We start from the raw sequence: 17,946 nt of genomic DNA on the forward strand, positions 1-17,946 counted from the left end.
TTGGCCAGGCTGGTCTTAAACTCCTGACCTCAGGTGATCCACCTGCCTCCACATCCCTCCCAAAATGCTGGGATTATGGGCGTGAGGCACCGCGCCCGACCTCTCTCTCTATTTAGATCTACTAATATTTGCTTTATATATCTGAGTGCTTTGTTGTTGGGTGCACATATACTCGTAATTGTTATATCCTTTTGCTATTTTGATGTCTTTATTATATAATTACCTTTTTGTCTCCTTTTTACAGTTTTTGACTTAAATTGTGATTGATCTGAAATAAATATGGCTACTCTTGCTCACTTTTGATTTCCATTAATGTGGAATGTGTTTTTCCATCCCTTCACATTTAGTCTATGTGTGTCTTTGCAGCTGAACTGAGTTTTTTGTAGGCAGCATATTGTCGGTTTTTCTTGTTTTAAATTCATTCAGCCCGTCTGTATCTTTTAATTGGGAATCTTGGGATTATTTTGCTATTGATATCACAGTCCAGACATTAAGATTTTCTCACTTAAGTTGCTTGTACACAAATTAATATGAAGAGGAAGTAGTTTTTCTGTTGTCCTTTTGAAGAGAGTGATGGATTATTATTTTGACTTCATGCAAGTGAGGGACTCACCATGCCTGTTGGGATTTTAGAATTTCTTTCCTGCTATTAGGAAGAGCAATGATCTGTAATGGGTTCCTGGAATCATCCAGTGATGGTCTGAATATCTTAAAAGTTTCCTTTCATGTCTCATTTTCTATTTCTCCCCTAGTAGCCATGCACCCGGGGCAGGACATGGCCTTACATTTCCTTGGTTTCTTGATGATTTCTTAGGTTTAGTGTTTGACACAGTTAGGATTCTGGATAAAATCAGCTCTTCTGGGAAGTGTGTAAGTCAAACAAGGACTTTCTGGTGGCGTTATACAGGTTTCCCATGCCCCATGAGTACAGGAATAGCTCCCTGGGGAAGGAGAATGGGCACATGATGGCAGAGAGCCATTCTTGGATGGTCCCATCGTTCTGCAGGAATTGTCATGCAGGAAGAAGAAGCACATGGCGACTGAGCTGGTAGTGATTCCGCTGATAGTTTTGATCGTTATGATTTGCTCCTGAAAGGTGATGTGGGATGAACTGTAATATTTAGAATGCTGACATTCCTTGAAACAAAGATATAGAAAAAGGCTTATAATTGCATGATGCCTTGTAGTTTTCAGCTGCTCTCATGTGGATCCTTTTTCGTCCTTCTGAAATGCTTTCCCAGGAGAGAGCGTTGTTCTTCGTGTATAGATGAGGAGCCTGGGTTTCAGATGGTTAGGAATTCAGTGCACGCATTGGAATGTTTAGTTTCCTGGAACATTTTCTATTCAAGTATAGACCACATGGCCTCTAAAGGCTGGCTCATTCTTAACACCGCGATTGGGGATCCAGCCTCACCTCTGGGGTGGGTGGCAGGAACTCCACAGCCATCCTGGATGCTCTGGGGTGGGGTGGCTGAGCTGTGGCAGCCCCTCCCACCTGAGCAGCAAAGCTGGGGAAAGCTCATTCCATTCCCCTTGGTTCTAATCGGGTAGAGGCTTACACTGCACATTTCCTTAGCTGGGAACCTTCAGAACTTTACATTTAAATCTAGTCTGTGATCCAGGGGGTAGACACATGGGTATTCACTGTACAATTCCTACATTTTTTGTATATTTAAAAAAAATTTTTTTATGTGTCGTGGATGCCAAAAGAAATGAGACCCCTTTGAGTTAGCTTTTCTGTGTAGCATCTTCTAGAATCAGGAGGCTGGACAGGGTTTAGTTTCATCAGAAATCTGAATCTTTCTGGTCAAGAGACGGCACTATTAAGTTCTTGGTTGTGTGGTTTCTGGGAAAGAAATATTCTAAATGAGTTCCAGGAATCACCTCTGTGGGATTTCTACAGGAAAAGTGACCACTCTTGAAGCTTTGCTGTCACTAACAAGAATAATGGTGACGGTTTCTAAGCTGTCTCCAGCCAATCTTTAGTTCTTTTATGCAGAGTGCTTTTATTCCAAGTGAAGTGCCCTTCTGTTTAATAGTGACCTGCAGTTATTACAGGGATTGCAGCTGCATTTGATGGACGTGAACCTGCTCATCTCTGGCTCCCCAGCTTCGCCTCTGGGGTGCGTGGCAGGAGCTCCACAGCCATCCTGAGTGCTCTGGGGTGGGAAGTCTCTAGGGGGAGTGGACAGTGCATGGCCGGGACGTTCCTGTCCGACGTTCCACACTGGTGTATGGGCGTCTCTGCCCTGTTTCCTCCGTCCGTGCGTCTGTGGCGTTTCCTCTGTTCGTGCATCTGTGGCCTGTTTTCTCCGTGTGTGCCTCTGTGGCACGTTTCCTCCGTCCATGCGTCTGTGGCGTTTCTTCCATCCGTGCATCAGTGGCGTTTCTTTCGTCCCTGCGTCTGTGGCACTTTTCCTCCCTCCGTGCGTCTGTGGCGCTTTTCTTCCGTCCGTGCGTCTGTGGTGTTTTCTCCGTCTGTGGATCTGTGGTGTTTCCTCTGTGAGTCTGTGGCCTGTTTTCTCCATCCACGCTGAAGGCCGTCGCTTCTCTCTAGTCACCACTTACTGATCGCTCCCTGTGTGCTGAGCCTGTGTCAGGCGTGTGGCATGCGTCACCTGTGTGGCAGGGGTTTGCGTGACACACAGGGACACACGCTTGGGGAGCTGCAGTGATGGGGTCATAGCCACGCAGCTCAGCCCTCGGTCTGAGGGTCTTGGTGCCCACCCAGCTCTTCCCGAAGCAGCCTCGGGACAGATCCCAGCTCTGCTTTCTCTCCTCGAGGTACCTCATGAGGTAAACTAAGCAAATCGAAAGTAGGAAACAGTTGTGAAATGAGGCCTGGTTTCAAGTGTGTGTGTTCATTTCTCTTTACATGTTTACTTCACATACCCCCAATGATATACTTTCCAGCTGGTATAACAATTAATTACCAGCATTACTGGTACAAAATTCCATGAAGGATATTTGAGGAGGGCATAGTCTCAAAAACATGCTTGATTTTCACAGTTGTGATTTGCATGATAAAGCTGTCAGGACTGTGACTTTCTTTTGTTATCTTATTTTTATTTTTAGACCCTTGGGAGGAAGTTATTTAGTGATTACTTGTAATTGTGAAAATAGTGTAATGATTACAGAATCTCATTAGAATAAATATTATATTTTCTGTTCCTTATGTCAATGAAATCATCTTAATCCAGGCCGATGTTGGCAGGAATTGTCACGTTTAAAATGGGTAAGATATTTATGTGATGTGACGACCTCCCGTATTGTCTCTGGAACATATCAGAACTTTCATCTCAATTCTCACTTGTTGACACCCTACCTTGTTTTGTAATTATTCTTGTTTGCATCAGAATTTTGAATCCACGTACCTGAGATGATACTTACGTATGCATGTACGCATGCATGTGTGTGCATGTGTGTATGCGTGTGTATGTGCGTGTCCACGTGTCCATGTGCAAGTGTATATGCATGTATGTGTGTGCATGTGTACGTGTGTATATGTATGTGTGTATATGAGTGTACGTGTATGTGCATATGCGTGTGTTTGCATGTATGTGCATATGTGTGCGTGCATGTGTGCTCATGCACACACGTGTATGTGTGTATGTGTATGCACATATGTACACGTGTGTGTACATGTGTAGGTACGTGTATGCATGTGTATGCATCTGTGTGCGCACAGATATACCTTTTCCTTTCATACAGGCTGTTTTGAGTATTGCTGTTAGGCAGTGACAACTTTCTGTTTCCTCAGTCAGAAAATGGGTAGCTCATCATTAATAAAGATGAGCATTCAACATCAAGAATAACTAAATACAAATGAAATTGTCATATTAAATAAATAAATTCCAAAACAAAGGCAATGTTCTGTACTATGTGTTCACACTGAACTTTCTTATAAAAATTGGTGTGAATGTTTCCCACTTATTGGAAATCACATGACTAGTTTAAGCCAAAACGTGGAATATTAATTAATTCTGTCTTCAGATCACTTTTGCATATTTATGATTGATCTGTTCTGCTGTTCTGGAAGATCTGAAAACCACTCTGTCTTACTCTAGCTGGTGCCACGGTTGTGAGAATTCAGGGAAACAAGGTGTTTGCCATTTTAAGTATTTTAGATCTCAAGCTGCCTCTTTTCTACATCATAAACCAGTCTTAAAGAAAGACATAGTGTGACTTGTAGTGGATTATGTCAGTTTTATTTTCTGTGGCTGAATAATCACTCTACATTGTGAATTAATGTTATTTTTCAGATCGTCTTCATAACACAGGGATGTTCTCCAGTGTTGAGTGCAGGTTCAGTGAAAGTACTAACACTGTTACTACGGACTTAAACAGACTTGTTTTCTGAGGTGATAACCTTGGAGTCAGGCATTCAGTGTCCGCCCATCTCTTGGTTCCGAGTTCTCGGTCCCCTCCCGCTCTCCTCCCCCTGTACCCTTACTACTGTCTTACCTTCTTTTTGACTCATAGGCCCTCGGAAGATGGTGTGTTGGGGGCAGGTGCCTGCTGTGAATCTTTGATAACTTTGGGAGAGAACTTTTTCTTTGGAGCAAGACCCCTCTCAATAAACTTTCAGTAGCCTGAGTATCATCTGTTGTGTGAACTATTTGTGGAAAATGTTCAGCATTTTTCCTTGGATTTTGACTGATCTTTCTCCACCTGCCAGTTTCTTCTCAGTTTGCCATGTCTGTACCCTCACCAACCCGTTCCAGCCTGGTTAAGTGTAAAGCATTTGAAGCAGAGCTCTGCAGATGAGAGAGTGTGTGTCACCCCCCGAGTTCCCTTCCTGGCCTCTGAGTGTCGGTTGTGTTTTGTTCCGAGGGACGACTCTGAGGCTCCTGGCCCCTGTTTTGGAGTACCCCACACCAAAGTGGGTGTAAAATGAAAAATGGGTTTATGCTGTATTATTATAATTCATAGAGTAGATGATAAAAATGCTTGAATCTGAACAGCAGCTGAAAATGAGGACATGATACCAGTTTGGATGTTGGACGACTTTCTTGAAAAAAGTTTTCATCAAATTTAGAAACTGTGCGTGTGCTGTTTTCTATTTCATACTTAGAATCTGTATAGTGTGTGTTGTATGAATGTGTTGTATGAGTGTGTTGTGTTGTATGTGAGTTGCATGGGTTGTATGTGTGTTGTATGTGCATATTGTGTTGAGTTGCACTTATTGTACGTTTGAGTGTTGTGTGTTGTATGAGTGTGTTGTGCGTGTATTTGTGAGTTGCATGCTTTGTATGTTGTATGAGTGTTGGGTGTTGTATGTGTGTATGTGTGTGTCGTATATGAGTTGCATGTATTGTGTGTGATGTATGAGTGTTGTGTGTCGTATGAGTGTGTTGTACATGTGTTTATGGGTTGCATGTGTTGTGTGTTGTATGAGTGTTGTGTGTTGTGAGTGAATTGTACATGTATTTGTGTTGAGTTGCGTGTGTTGTGTGTATGTTGTATGTGTTATATGTTGTATAAGTGTGTTGTACGTGCATGCTGTGTTGTGCGTGAGTTGCATGTGTTGTATGTGTTGTATGAGTGTATTGTATGTGTATGTTGTGTTGTGAGTTGCATGTATTGTGTGTACATTGTATGAGTGTTGTGTTGTACGAGTGTGTTGTACGTGCATGTTGTGTTGAACGTGAGTTGCATGTGTTGTACGTGAGCTGTATGAGTGTGTTGTATGTGTATGTTGTGAGTTGCATGTATTGTATGTATGTTGTATGAGTGTTGTGTGTGCATGTTGTGTTGTGAGTTACGTGTGTTGTGTGTTGTATGAGTGTTATGTGTTGTATGAGTGTGTTGCATGTGCATGTTGTATGTGAGTTGTGTGTTGTGTGTGCTGTATGAGTGCATTGTTCATGCGTGTTGTGTTGTATGTAACTTACGTGTGCTGTATGTGTGTATGAGTGTGTTGTACGCACATGTTGTGTTGTGAGTTGCATGTATTGGTTATGTGTCGTATGAGTGTGTTATAAATGCACATTGTGTTGTGAGTTGCATGTATTGGGTATGTGTTGTATAGGTTGTGTGTGTTTGTGTGCAGTGTGTGTTGTCAGTGTTGTATAAGCACATTGTACATGCGTGTTGTGTTGTGTTGCATGTGAGTTGCATGTTGTCAGTGTGTGCCATGTGAGAGGCGGGGCATCCACATGACTGCTCCTCAGTGAGTCCTGCCTTGCAGCCCCTTCGAGCTTGTATCTTCCCGAGCAGCCTAGAAGCAGCAGCCTGTTTGCCTCTGCCCCTCCCCAGGAGGCCTCAGCCAGGTCCTGTGCTCAGCCCCCCGCTGGGGAGTCTGCCTCTCTTGTCTCTCTCTCTTCTCTCTCGTCGTCCTCCTGCGCCTCCTCCTTCTCGGGACCTGCATCCTTCCTCTGTGCTTCCTGGCAAGCCACACCTGGGACGTTGGAGTTCAGGCTGTCCTCGAAACCGTTTGCTCCTCTCTGAAGAGCACCCCCCTTGACTGGCCGTGAGCAGCTGGAGTGGATTGCAGGGAAGGGAGGTGGGTGTTCCTGTAGAGACGCCAGGGTCTTACCTGGGGAGAAGGGAGCCTGCACTGGGCAGGCTGCCCTCCTGAGGAAGGGGATGGGGTGGGAAGAGGCTCTCGTGGACAAGGGGCCCACCTCCTGCCCTCCTTCCCTCTATCCCAGTCTGTTGTGAGGGAGGGCGGGACCCTAGGTGATTTCTATGCAGATCTTCAATTATCCACGCTGTGAAACAAATACTTCTGTTTTTAAGATCAGAGGAAATCTCCTTTGTTTGTCTGCCTTTTATTTTATTTTATGTTATTTTTTTTTGAGAAGGAGTTGCCCAGGCTAGAGTGCGGTGGTATGATCTTGGCTCACTGCAACCTCCACCTCCCAGGTTCAAGCAATTCTCCTGCTTCAGCCTCCTAGGTAGCTGGGATTACAGGTGCCTGCCACCACATCCGGGTAATTTTTGCATTTTTAGTAGAGATGGGGTTTTACCATGTTGACCAGGCTGGTCTCAAACTCGTGACCTCAAGTGATCCACCCGCCTTGGCCTTCTAAGGGCTTGGGATTACAGGCGTGAGCCACCGTGCCCGGTCTGTCTGCCTCTTAGTTAGAACCCGTGTATTTTATGTTTTAAATTTCACTTTTCTGGGTCAGAACAGTAGTGTTTCTTTTTCGTAGTGTTGCTATGAATGTCCTTTATGATTAGGAGACTGGGTTGGCTGCCCACTGGAGAGTGGTATCACTGGGTCAAGGTCACCATCTGCCCCAGCAGCGTCCAGAGTGTTTAGAGTCTTTCCTGGACGTAGACACCCTTTTGTCTGACGTTCAGATAAAACCAATCACTGCATTCAGTTAATCAAAGAGGTCAGAGCTGGGAACCGTTAGTGCACATCCACCTCTCCCGAGGGTGTTCACGCCTCTTCCACGCGGGGCTAGGCTGCTGCTGAGCATGGTTCTGCTGGCTGTGGCTGTGGCCTCTTTCCTCAACCACAGCCATCGCAGGCCTGCCACAGTTTTTATTCTTCTAGAAGAGAATAGGCAACACAAGAGAAGCAAGGTATGTTAGATATGAAACCGTTAAAAATTATTTCCTCAAACATTGTATATATTTTTTGCTCACACCTAATTTGATAGCAATTTTAAAAAGATTAAAATGAAAAAAAAATTCCCCTATATTAAGTCTTTGAAAGGCATCCAACTTAGTTTTCATACAATTATTCACTCTTTGGAGTCATACTTTATTGGTTTCAGTAATGTGTAACAAATGCACCAGCATAAACAGATTTAGGAGCAAACAGCATCTTCGTAATTATAGTTCAGCTCGTGGGGCCCAGCTGTGGGGGTGCAGCCTGTGCCTGCCTGTGCACCAATAGGGCTGGTCACCTTGAGCATCTGGGAGTGTCTGGGTAAGTGAGGTCTGGGCAAGGCAGCATCCACACACCTGCGTAGTTCTCACTTTGTCCACGTTATCCGACAATGCCACAAAATTATCAAGTAAGTGTTCTCCAAGCGCATATTCAGTTAGTGTTTGGAAAGTTCATAGGTACCTCATACAGCACCTTTAAGAGGAGCTAGGAGCCCAGGAATGAGAGCGGGTGTGAGACCTGTACTCTCTTTGCATAGATAAAATATGCATGTGCATATCTGAGGCCAGAAAGTTAGATTGGGGCCAGAATGTGGAAGTCCTTACCTGTGGGATACTAGGGAACCACTGAGGGTTTCGGAGAGAATCGTGTCTCTGATGTGCGGCATGCCGTGGAGCCGGGGGGTGACAGGGCAGGCTCATGCAGGGCACTCGCCGTGGCCGGAGGAGGAGAGAAGGCAGCCAGTGAGCTGAGCAATTCGGTGCCTGGGTCAGGAGGGGAAGAGGGAGTACAGGAAGGCGGATGAAGCTGCGAGTCTGCACCCCGAGGTCGCCGTTGCGCTTTGCCGGAAATCAGGAGAAGCAAGTGTGGACCTGACTCAGAGATACTTAGAGACACCACTGCAAGCTGCAAGTTTGGAAATACAGGAGGAGGCTTGGGGAAAATCTGGAGCAGGGAGCATTTGGGAGCCTCTTAGGTAGAAGTGCAGGTCAAGTAGCCAGAGTGTGAGGCGTGCATGTCTGGAGAGAGGAGGCCAAAGGAAAGCCCACATTTGGAAATGGAGGAAGGGTTGGAAGACCCAGAAAAGGCCCTGCTTAGAGTCCAGAGAAGAGCTGGATGGCGCAGTTCACGAAAGCCCAGAGCCGAGAGTTTCCAGGAGAAAGTCCCAAGTGTTGCTGAAAACCAGAGGGCAGGACTCCAGTTGGAGCCTGTGAGGGGAGCCTGGCGGCCCTGATCCCTGAGAGCAGCCAGAGCCTGGGTGTCATGGTGGAAGTGGGTGGGAAGTGAGTGCAGGAAGCAGGTGGAGATGGTCCTTCAAGGCCTGGTGCTTCACACAGGTACCCAGCTGTGGACCGAGACACAACTGGAGAGGGGCCTGAACCCAGAGCATCTCCAGGTGGAGGAGGGAGCCAGGAAGGGCAAAGGTATCCGGAAGAAAGGTGGCAGGCATGGAGCCAGGTCCCCAGGGAGGCTGCAGTCTTCTTTCCCTGTTCATGGACTGGTTGTTGGTTATTTTGAGTTCTCAAAGTCGTCCACTCGGTGCGGTCCAGAGAAAGTTCCCAGGGTCTCAAGCCGGAGCAGGCCTTGTGCTTTTCTGAACACTGTGCGTGTTGACTCAGGGTTACCGTCAATGGCTAATTCTAGCGTGTCTTTTGTTGAAGTCTGCAGAAGAGCCTCAACCAGCACCGGCTTTTGAAGAACTTAGAAAACTTGTGTTCTTCTGATTCTGGGATTTTTGCCTGAAATGCCTCGTATATTTTTGGCTAGGTGTTGTTAGCACTTGTGTTACAGCCTTTGGAGCTCTGTATTTTTGTGATGTGCTAGCTGTGAGGATGTTTAAAATTAGATTCCTAGAAATCAGGTTATAGGAGCTCTCGGCCATGCTTCATGGGTTATGTTTTGACCCCTCATAGTGGACCCCGTTGCAGTGGCTATTCTTAGTATTTGTGGAACACCTGACTGGTGATGCTAGGAGAATGTGATTTGTTTTCTTTGTAAGTCTAAAGTCTAATGACCTTGTAGAGTCTTTATACCCATCTCTTATAAATCAGCTTTAATATACTTGAAAATGTCCTCATTGTGCCCTTGAAAAGCAGGCTCACATTTTAAAAGTCATCCTTTTAAAATCCTTTTCTGCAGCCTGCGCCCTTTGTCTGTTTTGTTACCTTCACTGCAACATCATGAAACAGGGACAAGGGCTAGAATCTGTTTCATACACAGAACTTGAAACAGGGACAAGGACTAGAATCTCTGTTTCATACACAGAGCTGAACTGTGCTGAGCGACCTGCTATGCTGACGTCTGTTTCTGTCATGAGAGGGAACCCAGGCCTCTTGACTTTTCCTTTTGTACATTTTCAAAAAGAATATTTTTTCTTCTCTTGGGTCCATTCCATTGTGGGATTCTCTCCTAAGGCTGTTTCTTTGCATTCCATTTTGACAAGTATGATTTAGTTTCCGAGATGATGAAAGGGCAGTGAAAAGGCCTGGGAAAGAGAAAGCAGGAAGAGAAGGAATTATCTCATGATTTCAGTCAGAAGGAAATCACTCAGACAGAAACGCTATTCCAAGTGGGTCAGATCCCAGGAAGTGGGATTGAATAAGTGACATGGTATCGCACAACTCTGTTTTACATTCTTGCTGTTGCCAGGGGTAACAAAAAGAACGAGTATATTCATTCCGAGGTCAAATATATATCTTTGCTGACTCTAATTAGCAGAATTCGTTCAGTTCAAGTTTGAGAATACCTTTACAGAAGAGGGTCTTCGTGCCCATGTGCCTATTTCTATTTATATGTTCACACGTATTGGAGTATAAATGTGTGTGTGCTCATTATTTGAAACAAGAAATGTGCAGTAGAGCTTATTAATTACGAGAAGGTACATTTGGGGGATAAACCACTTTGTTTAGAATTGAATAATGGGGTCTTTGAGGGATGTATATAAGTATGTGTGTTTGCATTTATGTGTATGAAAGTGTATATTGCATGTATATGTGTTGTGCATGTATGTGTGCCTTTGCGTGTAATGTACATGTGCATGCATGTGTATATGTGTGCATGTGTATTTGTGTTGCATGTGTGTGTGTGCATGTGTTACATGTTTAGGCACGACTGCACATATGTGCAAGTAGGCATGCATGGATGCTCATGTGTATATAGTTATACATGTATATTTGTGCATGTTATGTCTACGCATTTACATATGTATGTGTGTCAGAATGTGTACGTGTATGCATGTGTGTTTGAGTGTTGTGTGTATGCTTGTGCGTGTGTGTTTGAGTGTTGTATGTTTGTGCGTGTGTGTTTGAGTGTTGTGTGTATGTGTATGCATGTGTTATGTGGTGGTATTATATGATTATGTGAATGTGTGTGCATGTGTGAATGTATGTATTGCATGTAGGTGTGCGTGTCCATGTGTATGTGTGTGTGTGATATGTGTCTGTGCATGCATGCATGTGCACATTTGATTTGTGAATCCTCTCTGGGAGGGGCATGTTCCTGGAGACAGTGCATGGGATCCTCCGCTGTCCTCTCAGGGAGAGAGACATTATGAAAGTTCGAGCCATTAGGTAAACATGCCTGATGTTCTATAAAATATATATTTAAATATACCACTGGGGTTAAATATATGTTAAATGGGTGCAAAGCTGTTATATTGCATTAAAAGTCATGTTAGTACTTCCTGGTTAAAGGCTTTGTGAATGATTTCCTGTACATGGGACATAATACACCACACAGAATTACAGCGGGTCAATGGTATTTGCCAGGAGGTCTGGCTTATGATTGGTATTTCTAGTTGCAGACATGCAGGTTGAGCTTTGCTGGACTTACAGGAGGGTCATTGACTCTGCCCACTGAATGATACCAGCGTCGCTGCTGCTTCCTTTTTCTGCCGGCTTCATCCAGAGCTGGGACAGCTGCTCTCAGACGCATTGTACTTTTCTCTCCATAAAAATCTGCAGCATTTGTTAGCAGTCCAATAGCAGACCGAGTGGCAGGTCCAGGGGCAGGTCCAGCGTCAGGTCCAGCATCAGGTCCAGCGGTAGGTCCAGCATCAGGTCCAGGAAGAGGTCCAGCGGCAGGTCCAGGGGCAGGTCCAGGGGCAGGTCCAGCGGCAGGTCCAGTGTCAGGTCCAGCGGCAGGTTCAGCCAACTTTCCACATGGCCCATGTGAAAATGTACCCTCTCCCTTCCATTTTTTAAAGCAGTAGTTATTAGTAGAGCCTACTGCCATTTCTCCTTGAGCTCCTCACAGTGGATGGTAAGCATTTGCTTTATTAAAGCAAAGTTCCGTGCTCTTTGTGCTAAGTCTCCTCTGCCTTTCTGTCAGAGGCTAGAATTGGGATTGACCCTGAGCTGTGCCAGAGCCTTGGTACCTGTCTCAGTTCTGGAATCTACTCTGTGCTTGTTGCCTTCCATCCACTGACAGCCGTCTGTCTTCCTGTCACTCCTTCAACACGGAGTCCAGCAGAGTGCACACAGGTGAGCCTGTGTGAATGCTGGTTTTGTAGGATCTTATCGGGACCTTAGTCATCTTTTCACTACGAAACCAGACACTGCAAATGACTTAAAGAAAAGCCCAAAGAAGCCGTATCAGTAGAATCATAGAGACAGAATCCTACAACCATAGGAAATGGCATTGATTATCATGAAATGTGCATTTATGTGAGGCATAGTAAAACATCACATTTCTTACTGGGTAAGAGCTTGGAAAAGAGATTATGAAAGTATAACTGACTCTACTCTTGTATCGTGGAACATGGTAAAATGATGCAAGGTATTGTATAGAATGGAACAAACAGAATAGAATTATATAGAGTAGCGCAGAATAGAACAAATAGCATAATGTTATATAGGGTAGCATAGAATAGAAGAAACAGTGTAACATTATGTAGTATAGTATACAATAGGAAAAATCGTATTACATGGTCTAGAATAGAACAAGTGGGATAGTATTGTAGAGTAAACAGTTGAACTAATGACGTAGTATTGCATACCATAATACAATCTAGATTAGAACACACAGCATAGTATTAATATTACGTAGTGTGGTGTGGAATAGTAGAGTCGCATGGCACAGAACAGAGAGGATAGTGTTCTGTAGCACTGATGCAGGAGTTTTGCTCTTTAGCTCAGCTGGGTCCAGGTTCTTGTCTCATGACCAGGAAGAAACAGGCACGGGGACATCGAAGAGTGAGTGCAGTGGAACTCGTTAAGCTAAAAGTTAAGCTCTCAGCGAAAAGAGGGGTCCTGAGAGCAAGTTGCTGGTCGCCCCCTTCCCAGTTGACTACAAGGGCTTTTATATAGAAGCGGATGGGGCTGGGCTCGCTGTCTAAGGAGCAAATATCTGGTGGTTTCAACCCATTCCCTCGTGTGCATGGGGACCCTTAGTCTGCTGTGAGCATGTTTAGGCGAGCCCCCCGTGCAAGTCCCCCTATCTGCACAAAACATGGGCTGGAGGCTCTCTGGGACCCTTCCCTTACTGTCTGCCTAAAGCAAGCTGGCTAACTCCTTTCTGTATAGAAGAAAATAGAATAGAATAGAACAGATAGTACAGTATTTTATAGTATGGAATGAAGCTGTAGTATTCTATCATAGAGAATGGAATAGTATAGAATAGAACAAACAGATCGTACTAGTGTAGTATAGAATAGTAGCCTCAGGCATCATATTTCTTTGGTTCTGCAGAAATGAGGAGAGGGAGTTAAGAGAGGGGGAGGAGGTTGGCTTTCTTACTTTTAAGGCGCTCATTACTTCTTGGGGATCATTTGATGGTCCCCTTTGGTAGTATTCTGTGAAGCAGTCTCTGTACTCTGTGTAGGGTGAAATGTGGGGCAGTCTGTGGACTCTGTGTAGGGTGAAATGTGGAGCAGTCTGTGGACTCTGTGTAGGGTGAAACATGAAGCAGTTGAGAAAGGATGAAGTCAGAAGTAGCTCAGCAGAGATGCACCAACTCTTACCTGGGAGACTATGGAGCAGTCTGTGGACTCTGTGTAGCGTGAAATGAGGTGTTTTATGTAAATAGTTGTCTCATGCCTGGCACATGGCAGAGCCTCCATGGATCTTGCCGTCATGAACCCTCTGATAACTTCTCCACAGTGCCCTCCACACTATAAATACCACACATTGTGGGAAGTCCGGGCCTTCTCAAAGGCTGGGTTTCATTTTAACAAAATTGGAATGCCCTGCATATTTGGAATGGCCAGATCATCCTGCACTTTTGACTTCACCTGTCCAGCTTGGTACACCTCCCTGCGTGCTGCCAAGGTTTACGGCGGAATTCCCTGACGCCACTACCCTCACTGCCTGCACCTGAATCTGCTGTGGGGTCATTTCCTTATTGGACTTGTCTGGGGACCTCCTGAGGGGTGGATGGGTCAGGACTGGGTTATCTGGGGAAGGTGTTCATGGCATTCCTGTTTGCAGTCTGTGTCTCTGTTGGAAGAGATGCTTTTAGCACATCCGTTAATCCAGACGTGATTAGCAAGGGGTGTCTCTCCCAGGTAAGAGTTGGTGCATCTCTGCTGAGCTACTTCTGACTTCATCCTTTTTTAAGTCTGTTACAAAGAGAACTTTGGTTTCTCAAGGTTTAAGAATTAATGTCAAAGAGCAATTTAGTGTTCTTTTTGAGTCACCAGCCTTGCTGTGGATGATCCATGAGTCCTTGGTGGTTAGGGCCACAGCACAATCGGTGGGCCGTCTGTTCCCCACCCTGGTGGATACTTTCTCACCCAAAGAAATGTATTCTGTTAACATGTCTCAATTAGAATATTTTAGTAGGAGTCAGAGTTATGGCTCTTGTTTTAATTTGTAATAGATGATTATTGTAGCAGGGTCAAGGTTGAGACTTGCAGTGTAGCTCATGGAAAACATTGATTAGAAACACCCAAAATATATCACCAGCTTTGTTGCTGCAGCTCCAAGGGACTAGGAATGCATATATATTTTTTCTTTTGTTATTATTTATTATTTTTATTTTTGAGACAGTGTCTTGCTCTGTCACCCAGGCTGGATTGCAGTGGCATAATTTCAGCTCACTGTAACCTCTGCTTCCAGGGTTCAAGAGAATCTTGTGTCTCAGCCTCCCAAGTAGCTGGGATTACATGTGCCTGCCACCATGCCCAGCTAATTTTTGTATTTTTAGTAGAGACAGGGGTCTCACTGTGTTGGCCAGGCTGGTCTTGAACTCCTGACCTCAAGTGATGTGCCAACCTTGGCCTCCCAAAGTGCTGACATTACACACATGAGCCACTGTGCCTGGCCGCCATGATCATTTTAAATGTGGCACTGAATATCTGCCTTTTTTTTTTTTTTTTTTAAGAAGTGCAAATGTTACCTCTCACACCTCTATTCTGTTGCTGGCCTGGGCTGGCCAGCAGGGTTCCCAGGCTCGAGGCCATGTCTGAAGTGTTGTTGGACAGTGTGGATCTGTGACCCCTTGGTCTTTGGGGATGTGGGGCACCCCGAGACACCCACAGTCTTGCGAGGGCTTACGGTTCTGTGTGTGGCTGCTATGAGGCAGCTTTCGGTGGGGAGGAAGGAGAGCAGAGCCCATCTGTCCTGGTGCGGAAAATGCCCAAGAAACTAAGGAAATGGTACAAAAAAACATTATCTGCCCTGGTGCCATTTCTGTTAAAAAAAAAAAAAAATTCACTCTGAATGTGGCTCTGTGCTTGAGGAGGATAGAAAATACCTGGAAAGGCGCAGAAAGTGTTCTTATGGTGTCAGCGCCGGGAAGTGGGATGGGAGGCTTGGGAGTGTGTGCAAAGGAGGACGTGGCGTATTTTATTCTAGTTTATTTGGTAGAGCAAGTGATGAAAGTGAAGCTTGAGTGATCAGAGCAGCTCGGCCTGGCCATGGGTAGATCCCAGCGTGTCCCACCTCCCGCCTCCAGCTGCAGCTGTTTCTCAGTCACAGATGAGACAGGTGGCCTTAGGCTGTGGGCCGAGGAGGGGCAGCTCGGTGTCCTGAGCACCTGACTGTCCAGGCTGCTCTTGGGCCAGCCTGAGGGAAGGGGCGGAGGAGAGCTGGGAGGGTGCACAGTGTGTCCTCCTCCCCCGCCCTGGGACTGAGGTAAGCCCAGGCTGCTGTCAGGATGGAGGAAGATGCCCTCAGGATGGAGGAAGAGGCCGGTGGAGTTTGGTCAGCAGCCAGTGTGGTCTTTCCCACAGGGCTTACGCAGTGCGCCAACTAGCAGGAAAACACTCTGCTTTAGTTTTTAAATTTTGCTCATTCTCTTTATCGTGCTGGTCATGATAAGATTTGGATATTGTTGGTAGGAATCAGTGTCAATTGCATACAGTTGACTCTTGTCCAACACAAGCTTGAGCTTTGCGGGTCAACTTATAGGTGGATTTTTTCAACCAAACTCAGGGAGAAAATACAGTGTTCTGCCACGTGAAAGGCATGTTGGCGGGCTGATTCTTTGTACACGCAGAAAATACAGCGTTCCTGCCATGTGAAACGCGTGTCGGAGGGCCGACTCTTTGTACACGCAGGTTCGGCAGGTCCACCTGTGGGGCTTGAATGTGCCTGGATTTGGTGTCCATGGGGTCCTGGAACCGACTCCCTGAGTCCAGCGAGGCTGGCCCCGGGATCGACTCCTTGAGGACAGCGAGGCTGGCCCCGGGACCGGCTCCCTGAGGACAGCGAGGCTGTTTCTAGTAGCAGGTGGTTTATTTTGTGTTTTCCCCCTGGCTCCACACCCCGTTCTCAGAGACACGGCTGTCACAGGGGGACCAGCTGGGGCAGGGGAAGAGTGGAGGGCACCTGGTAGAAGTGGCCGTGGACTCTCTTAGGAACGATAACCGTGACACCTACCGTAGACGAAGATGTTGTTGGTCTGCACTCTTCTCGTGTTGGTCTGGGGCATACAGTGGCCGTGGGCTGGTGTGGTCCACAGCCCCGGGCTCCGTGGTCCCTGACCCTGAAATCCCATCCGCTGCTGTGTCACCTTGGGCCAGCTGTCTCCTGAGGGGAAGGGAACAGGGAACAGCCCTCCCCGCATGGCCTCCCCAGCACCACCCACCCCCAGGACCTCCAGTGGTGACCCTGCTGGGGGCTCCTCTCTCCTGGGGGGACCTTGTCCCAACAAGAGGACTCCATGGGCTGCAGGAGGTGTCGAGCTATTTTCTCTCCTGGAACTGGGTTGCTGGCAGCTCCCAGATGCAGGAGGAAAGGCTCAGAAGTGCCTTCATAATAAGGAGTTGTTGACGTGAACTTTGGACAGCAAACACTGCTTACACTTCCTTTCCGTTTTGATGCGTTAATGGTGTGCGGCAACACCGTGACACACGGGGATGCAGGTGATGGGTGACCCCCCCGCAAGGGGGCCATGCACCTGTTTGATAAGAAGGCATGCTTCTCTTACTGCAAATAAAAACTTTTAATGGTTTTCTGCCAGAAAGACCCTGTCCTTTATGTAGGATACATAGAGGATCATTTGGCAAGGGATTGGGGATTTGGGGTTAAACTAAAAACAAATTAATTTCATTTTGTAGCACTCTGAACCCATTTGAGTTAATTATTCATTGAGAATTTGAATAGCACACACTGTTCTGACTTCCAATTTCCCCCTAATGAACGGCATTTGCTGTAACATGACAAAACCCTTAGTCTTAGAATTACTGGGTAATGTGGAAAAAGTCAAAGTTGGTTCTCTGTTGTTTTGCTTTAAGGAAATTATATTACTTTGCAGCCACTTAGTTTTCTCCTTTCCAATAAGAAAAATTGCTTTCTTACTACCTGAAAATTCGTGAAGGTCAAGGGGACACAGGCTGCAGTGCATTAAAAGCCACCATCCAATGTGGACGTGGACCGAGTTTTCCCCTGTTCTCTCCCACCATCAAATGTGGACGTGGACTCAGTTTCCCCCTGGTCTCGCCCATCATCAAATGTGGACGTTGACCCAGTTTCCCTGTGTTCTCGCCCATCATCAAACGTGGACGTGGACCCAGTTTCCCCCGTTCTCTCCCACCATCAAATGTGGACGTGGACCCAGCTTCCCCCTGTTCTTGCTAACCATCAAATGTGGACTTGGACACACTTTCCCTCTGTTCTTGCCCACCATCAAATATAGATGTGGACCTAGTTACCTTCTGTTCTCACCCACCATCAAATGTGGGTGTGGACCCAATTTCCTTCTGTTCTTGCCCACCATCAAATGTGGACATGGACTCAGTTTCCCTCTGTTCGTGCTTACCTTGCCACCATGGCTCATTTCACAATCACTCAGGAAAGGAAGAAACATTATTTTTAATAGGCATAAAGGCAGTTGTTTTTAACCTAAGGAACAGGACATAATTCCAGCAATGGAAATGACCAGCCGAGTGGGTCTGTGTGAGGTTTGGAAGAAAAAAAGTATTTTAAGTTCCCCTCTCTGTG

At 46.0% G+C, this 17,946-nt stretch overlaps 1 long non-coding RNA gene across 1 annotated transcript; it reads left to right on the plus strand.

The window, feature by feature from the left end:
• Window positions 1-3,195: 3,195 nt before the first annotated feature.
• LOC135967981 (uncharacterized) lies at window positions 3,196-4,595 on the plus strand. The gene is made up of 2 exons (XR_010582395.1): window positions 3,196-3,235; window positions 4,483-4,595. It is a non-coding gene; the product is annotated as an uncharacterized lncRNA (long non-coding RNA).
• Window positions 4,596-17,946: the final 13,351 nt, after the last annotated feature.

The sequence above is a fragment of the Macaca fascicularis genome, chromosome 17 (genome assembly GCF_037993035.2).
Source record: "Macaca fascicularis isolate 582-1 chromosome 17, T2T-MFA8v1.1".
Lineage (NCBI taxonomy): Eukaryota > Metazoa > Chordata > Mammalia > Primates > Cercopithecidae > Macaca > Macaca fascicularis.